The sequence below is a fragment of the Cavia porcellus genome, unplaced genomic scaffold (genome assembly GCF_034190915.1).
Source record: "Cavia porcellus strain 051 isolate PalLab524CR breed Dunkin Hartley unplaced genomic scaffold, mCavPor4.1 scaffold_10, whole genome shotgun sequence".
In the NCBI taxonomy this organism is placed as follows: domain Eukaryota; kingdom Metazoa; phylum Chordata; class Mammalia; order Rodentia; family Caviidae; genus Cavia; species Cavia porcellus.
This window is the reverse complement of record NW_026947493.1, coordinates 8461368-8468794: the sequence shown is the minus strand read 5'-3', so window position 1 is coordinate 8468794 and position 7427 is coordinate 8461368. Positions and strand designations below refer to the sequence as shown.

General features: G+C 45.8%; 1 protein-coding gene across 2 annotated transcripts in view; it reads left to right on the top strand.

The window, feature by feature from the left end:
• The first annotated feature begins 251 nt into the window (after nucleotides 1-251).
• Rftn1 (raftlin, lipid raft linker 1) overlaps nucleotides 252-7427 on the top strand; it is a 227090-nt gene continuing 219914 nt past the window's right edge. Inside the window, exon 1 of one of the 2 annotated variants that reach the window (XM_003480013.5) lies at nucleotides 252-516. The gene's annotated coding sequence lies outside the window, so the exon portion shown is untranslated. Of the gene's footprint in view, nucleotides 517-2066; nucleotides 2211-7427 lie in introns of those variants that run through there. The other variant, XM_023561651.2, reaches the window with a different exon arrangement.

The window sequence follows — 7427 nt, the reverse complement described above, 5'->3', positions numbered from 1 at the left end:
TTAGCCTCCCACCCCTAGCTCTTAAGGTCACAAGGACTGCTCTAGGGGAGGAGGTGGCGACGCAGAACTGGAAGAGAGCGCAGGGCCGGGAGGTGGTACGTGGGGCGGGGGTACGCTGGGCGGGGCCACGGCTCCCACTGCGGCTGTCAGGGCCGCTCGGCTTCCCCTGAAGATGCAGCGCAGCATATTTTGCACATGAGTTCAGAGGAAGAGGAAGTGTGGCCAGCAGACGCGCGGCGGCGGTGGCGGGGGCGCGTCGGGGCTGCAGCCGGAGCGCGCCGGGCGCGGGTCGCATTAAGCGGGAGCGCGGCGGCCGCGGGCTCTGGGGACGGACACACACGGATCGCCCAAGGGACTGACACACGAGCACGCAACGCCAGCGTAGCTTGCTCCCACCCACTGGCGCCCACGTTCTTCTCGTGCCGCCGCCCCTGTGTAGCAAACTTTCCTCCCGGGACGCAACACGCTGTCTCAGGGAGCCCGCGTCCGCGCCGTCTGCTCCACCGGTCCCGGAAGGTAGGTGGGGGCGCGGCAGGGCTCTGGGTGTCGGGGGCACAGGCACCTCCTTTAGGTCTTACAGACTGAGTCCCCGGCGAGCAGGGCGAGCCCCGCCTGGCACCTCCCAGCAGGTTGCCCCCGGAAGGGGCTCCGGAGCTGCCATAAGAGCCCCTTGGCTCTGGGTGGGATAGGAACCAGGCTGATCCACCACACGCCAGGATATTGGCCCAACTTTTTCTTCAGAGGGAAAATCATGCGTGGCACGTTGGAGAGGCGCTCGGAGTAGTACGTTGGGGGTCGTTCCTAGATAGGACGCGGTGGGGACACTTAGGCTACAGGTGGGTCCAGGAACGCAGATACACGGTGTGCTCACCGAAGGTCAGGCGGGGACTTGCCACGGAGCCTAAGTTACAGGGTGGGGTAGCGTGGAGCAGCGCCTCACGGTGACAGCCCCAGCGTGCGCCCTGGGAGGTGAGCTTGTTCTCCTAGTGGAGCTGCTGCACGGCTGGGGCCAGACCTGTCGAGCATCAGGCACCTCTCAAGCTGGAAGCACAGAACCTTGGCATGGAGAGACCCCAGGGATGAAAGTGAGGACTTCCTCTTTTGAAAAGGGGGTTTTCTTCCCTTGCCCTAACTCGGTAAACGCAGGGAACAATAATACAGGTATGGGTCTGGGCGGAAAGGCGGAAGCTGAGTTGTTAGGCATGTGCGCCTGGTTCCGGGCCAGCCTGTGCCCTTCACCTCGGGCACCAATGTTTTTGGCGGAGAGAACCGCGTGGAGGCCAGTGTTCTGACCCTGGCTTGTTCCCTGCTGCCTGTCTCCTGTCTGTCGCTGGCATTCAGCTGCTCTGTGTGCCTGTGGGTGTTTAAACAAACAAACAAACAAACAAACAAACAAACAGTATTTCACAACAACAGCAGCAACATTCGCAGTCACCACAGTCTGGCACAAGCCTTTGTATGTGAGTGGCTGCCCTGGTTCCCAAGAGCGGCTCTAGTTGTATCTTTACAACCATTTACAGATGCTGGGCATATGGTGTTTTCTAGTCTTGCCATACTGTGTCATCTCAGGATAAGGGAGGCCTTGCCAGGAAGGAAGCCAGTGTAATGTGAGCAACCTCTGGGCCCCTGGGTAGGAACACCATGCACCTCATGTGCTCCTGGCTGCCAGAATTCTTAATTTGTACTTTGAACAGCTGAATTCCGAGGAAGTTCAAGTAACCATGCAGAGGGGTTAAGTAACAGGTAGTTTGGAGCACTTCGTTGCACGTGCGTGCACTAACATCGGTGACATCACTTCAACTTCAGACCCAGCTCTGCATCCTCTTTTGCCCTCAGTGGGTTTCTGGGCTGCCCAAGCATGTGGCCCTTCCAGCTAGGATGTCATTTTTGGCTGCAGTTGTATATCGAGTCATTAGGTCGACTTTTCTTTGTTTGGCTTTTGGCTGCTTGGACATGGGGCAAATGGAAGTGAAGTATGGTACAGTTACCTAATAGACTTGATGCAAGGATTGAAATAGAATACATTGGGAATACAGTTCAGTGAGTTCTTTTTCTCCCTCTTGAGCAGGAATTTTTGGATTACATTCAAATAGTTCCCTGGAGGTAAACAGACAGAATGTCTTTGGCCTGAGTGACTTGAGTTCCTGTAAAGCTACTTGTGTTCCTCGGATCTTCACTTGTCAGAATCGAAGCTGTGGTTCCATGGCTTAGTGAGTATGGGTGCCTTGCCAAGTGTCTAACCTGGGCTAAGGCAAGGGCACTCTGACACTTCTCCACCTCCCTTTTTAAGGCAGGAAAGTTGCAAGAGCAATACCACCCAAATCCCCATGCCCATGCTTTATAATGAACATTTTATTGTTGTTTATTACATGTCTGTCCAGTCATCCTATTTTCTATCCATCAGTCCAGCTTATGTTTATAAAATTTGAATTTATAGACATTAGCAAAGGTCACATGTAAATACTGTGTTTCAGCACACTATTAGAGTTTGATATATGTTTATGGCTTTCTTAAGGTGAAATTTTTCTACATATAGTAAACTACACAAATCTGAGAATACTCTTTGTGCAGTGTTTTGACGTAGCAATGTATGTTTAGTTCCTGTCAAGTTAGGGAACATAATCATCATCCGGGAAAGTTTCTTCATCTTTTCTGCCAGCTGGTTCCTGCTCCTGCCTTTTTAGTAACAAACACTGCTGTTTCTTACCAGTGGTTAATTTATCCTGTTTTTGAATTTCACATAGATTGAATTGTGTAGCATTGTGTAAAGTTTCTTTCACTTAGTAGTTTTTTAGATTCATGCATATTGTATGTATCAGTAACTTGGACATTTTTACTCCTGAGTTATATTCTGGAGGTATGTCTCTACCATGTAGTTTTTATGTATTTCCCTGTCAATAAGTACATGAGCTATGCCCAGTTTTTGTTTTTTTGTTGTTGTTTCTCATTTGTTATTGTGAGCAGAACTTTTATGAACATTCAAATGTATAAGTCTTCTTAGGGACATTGTTCCCATTTCTTGTGGATAAATAGCTTGGAGTGAATTGCTGGGTCACAGGGGAGAGTTGTATGTGAACCTTACAATAAATCACCAGACCTTTTTCCAGCTTAGTGATACCATTGTACACTTCCACCAGGAAAAGACAAAGTCTGAGATTGTGGGTATTTTATTATAATCCTGTTTTCCTATGCCAGAGTCAAGACCATGTTTGGGTTAGTGTTCTCCTGGGACCAGAGGAACCCAGAAATTGGAATCACCTTATATAGTCTGGCATGCATTCTTTTTGTAGGTAGAGAAGCTGTAAAAAGTCCCTGACTTTGCCAGGAGATGAGTTTAAACTTAAATTATTACAGACAATTAGATGAATATTTTATCCTTAGATATCTTTAGTGAAGGAAATTCCATTGGGGAATATACCTGTGGTTGTTAAAGACTGACTGAGTGCTTTCTATATAAAGAATAATAAGCCCAAGCCCCACAGAATTCCACTAAACTTCTGCTTAGAAAACTCCATGGGGCATTCCTGGCTTCCTGGTCTCGATGTGAACTTGGTGAAGATTCCTCTTGGCCTTCACCAGCCTGGGCTGCTAGCTGTTGAAAAGAGCTATGTTTGCTTTGTGCAGCTGGTCAGAGTTGGCTTTTTGAAGACTCATAGAACAGCTTTCCTGTGAAAGTGATTTGGCCTCTCTGCAAGAAACATAGCTTGTCAACACCCCTCTTATTATCCTGGCTGAGAAAATCAGCCTGTTTCCCTACCCCCTTACCCCGCCCCAGGCCCCCTTCCACCTTATTCCCTCTTTGTGGGAGCAGCAACAGAAACCTGGCCTTGTCTAGTTCAGGAAGCAGGAAGTGAGCCTCTGCTTGGTGGGACCGAGGATGAAATTTTTACATTTCCTCCATGTGTCCCAGTGCTGACCAAGCTTTCCAGGGATCAGATGATTGGTTGTGCAGTCCCGGGGGATTATACTATGTTTTAGGACTGTTCTACTCATTCTGGCATATGTAGTACAGTGCCCACCACAGGAAAGAATTAGCGGAATGACTTGTGGTACCCATTTGAATGACATTGCTCCCGAGATGCCAGGGTCCCTAAATGGGTTTCACTAGAGAACACATGACCCTAGACAAGCAGATGGGTTCAGAGGGCTTGGACCTAGGAAAACTTCACTGACTGTAAACTTTCATGGTTTTCAGCACCATTCTTTTTTTATTACAGATTTTACTGTTGTTATTAACAAAATAATAATTACAGCTACCAGTTACTGAGGGCTTTCTGTTTGCCAAACACTGTGAGGCCTTTCATATGCATTATCTGAATTTGATCTTTTTGAAAGGCAAGTACTGATAATTATTTATAGTTTAGCCTAGAGGAAACTGAAGCTTAGAAGGTTAATTTGCCCCAAGTTCACATTTTCGTATTTTCTGAGATTTCTTTTGGGGAGAGAGAACTGCAACATTTTGGTTTAGCAAAAGCAGAGTCTAGCTATAAACACAGAATTCAAAACATGCAAAGTCATGAGACAATAGAAATGTCAAACAAATAGAACAAAGTTAAAGGAAATTGCACACTGAAATAACTTTCTTTAGTAGAGTTTTTTCCTCTTTTTATTTTAAACTTGTGGGACCTATATAAAAGTACTACATTTGGCAGTAATTTATTATTGGTTGGTTAGGATTATATTTTTATTGAAGAAAAAAAAGACACTGCTAGCTATTTTGTGTGTTTGTGTATCAGAACTCTTCAGTACAATAGCCACATGAGTTGAAATTTCATGAATACATAAATTAAAGTGAAGTGAGAGAAATATGCATCGCCTTAGTTTCGCTGGCCATGTTGCAGGTGGTCCAGAGCCACATGTGGCTGGTGGCTGCTACGCTGGACAGCAAAGCTGTGGAGTGTTTAGTTATTGCTGGAAGCTTTGTGTGGCAGCATATTCGATAGCAGGCATTTCGTTTTTTCTCTGTAGTTAAGAATGGGCAATAGACAGTGGTGTAAAGGCTTGGGCTATTTTTCACTGACAAAGAGATAAATTTAGCCAGACATTTCTTTGGTGTTTACTTTTTAAAGGGGTGTGTGTGTGTGTTCTTTTCTCTTGTTCACGTTTGGGTTTTGACATAAATTTGAGTTTTCTTCTTCTCCAAGGCCCCCAAAGGGGCTGTCATTATTATCAGTGCATATTTCATAAAGACCGTTCTCAAAGGATCAGGATAGCAGGTGAGCCGTAGCCACGGCTTAAGCCCTGTTAATTTCTAGTTCTCTAAATAAGAATTCAGTTCAGCTTTTAAATATGCATTCGTGTGCTTTACTCCCTACCTGGCCTGAATTCAGGAAGAAAAATTGTTCTCAGCAGGCCAGCACCAAAGAGCTAGAAAATCAGGTCACATTCTATGGTGATGGCTACCTGCCAGGACCAAGATGGAAGAGACACTATTTGGGGTACTTGAAGGCTCGTTTGGGATTCTCTGGGTATGACCTGCCCCTGGGATGCAGGAAATGATGGAGATGGCTGGCGATTTCAGTATTATGGTAATACTGTGTCTCTTCCCAACTCTGTGGAGTTCACTCTCCTGATTTGGATTGAAAAGAGAGGGAAAGCCAATCCTCAGGTGTCAGCAGGCAGCCTGTACCAGGTGGAGGTGGAAAATCAGTGTAGCTTTAGGGTCTCATAACACAGGCTTCCACACCTTTTGGCCAGGGAGCCAGCTGCCCTTCATGGGTAACTTTCATGGCTTTTACAACGAAATGTCCTGTTTTGTTATTCCATAGGTAGATCTCTCTCTCTCTCTCTCCTCTCTCTCTCTCTTTTCTCTCTCTCTTTCTGTATAAAGTAGCCTCTTTTTCACTTTATATTATCCTGAGGAACCCTACAAGCTTTATGGAATATCTCGCAGATTCCTTAGATTTGGGGAAGCTATATAATACATCTTATGCATAAAGTTAGATCAGAAGAGATTTGATTAACCACAAATCCACCATTTGGTTAGTGGAAGATGACACATGTCACATATTACCAAATTTTTGAAATGCACAGTACAAGAAATCATACTGTTCATTTCAATACATTTTCTAAGTTTTGGATATTTCCTAGTGTCTCTTGTCAGCCTTTTTTTTTTTTTTTTTTTTTTTTTTGGTGTGTGTGTGACAAGGTTTCACTAAGTAGTTCAGGCTAGCTTTGAACTCACTATGTAGCCCAGGCTGAACTCAAACTCATAGTGATCCTCCTGTCTCAACCTACTGAGTGCTGGGACTACTGGCATGCACCACCATTGCCCAGTAATCTTGTGCTGTCTTAGAAATACCCTTTGTGGTGCAATTATGACTATAGGCCAGGGCAAGCTGAAAGAATCTTTATAATGGGTAACAAGTGCTACTAACATAGTATTAAAGTGGTAAATGTTTATACTGCTCATTTTGCATCCTGAGATCTTCCAAGCCTTGTTCAATATTAACACATCCAACTTTAATCCCTGCTCTGCAAGTAAATGCTACATTTGTCCACATTTTATAGATGAGAAAACTGAGGTTAAATGACTCCCTCAAAGTCACAGATCTAGGAAGTGGGCTTGGAATCAGGGTGTGAATCTAGGCAGTCTGGTTTCGGAATCTCGCTACCCTTATCCTGAGCAGTTAAGAAAATGGACTTGGAAGCCATAGGAGGTATTTCAAAGGCCCATTTCCATCGTTTATAAATGTTTCCCTTCCTCCCAAAGAATGTGGCTGAGTTGGTGTTCGTTGTGTGCTGAGGTAGGGGATTGGGTGACTGCCTCTGGGGACAGAGATGTGGTTGGTGCCTTTGAGGAGTGTGCTGCCGGGTTGATGTATCCCAAAACTAGGCAGCTGTATCCAGTTGCCCACCATACAGCCCCACTGGGATGCAGTCAGTGCAGCTGAAATTCTGGCTGCCTATGTTGGTTTCTGAGAAGACTGCTATTCTAGCCTTGTAGCTGCTTAGGTGACCAACCTTGATGCCCATTTTTTCTCATCCCCTATTCCAGGCGGTCAACACATCTCATTTTCTACCTTCAAACACACCCAGAATTTGACCACTGCCCCCACCTCTACTGCCAGTTACCTGGCATCCAGCTCAGGCTGGGAGAAGCCCAAGCCCTTACAGCTGGGCCCACAGGTCTCCTCTACCCGTGCTTTGCCTTCCCTTGGAACCCCAGTTTGTGTGTACCTGTGGTGCCATTGTCCCTCATCCTGTGGTCCACTCACCTGTTTCAGGATTGTGCTTAAATGTCACCTCTGGATGAGGCTTCCCTGATCATCCTCTTTTCAAAAAGCATAACTCTTCCTGTGATTGCCACCGATGCATTATTTTCTATTTAATATACTTTAAAAATTAAATTTCATTTATTGATTTTTTTCTACCTGATGTCAATTTCTCTGTTCCTAAAGATAAGGTCCATGGAGGGAAGGTTATGC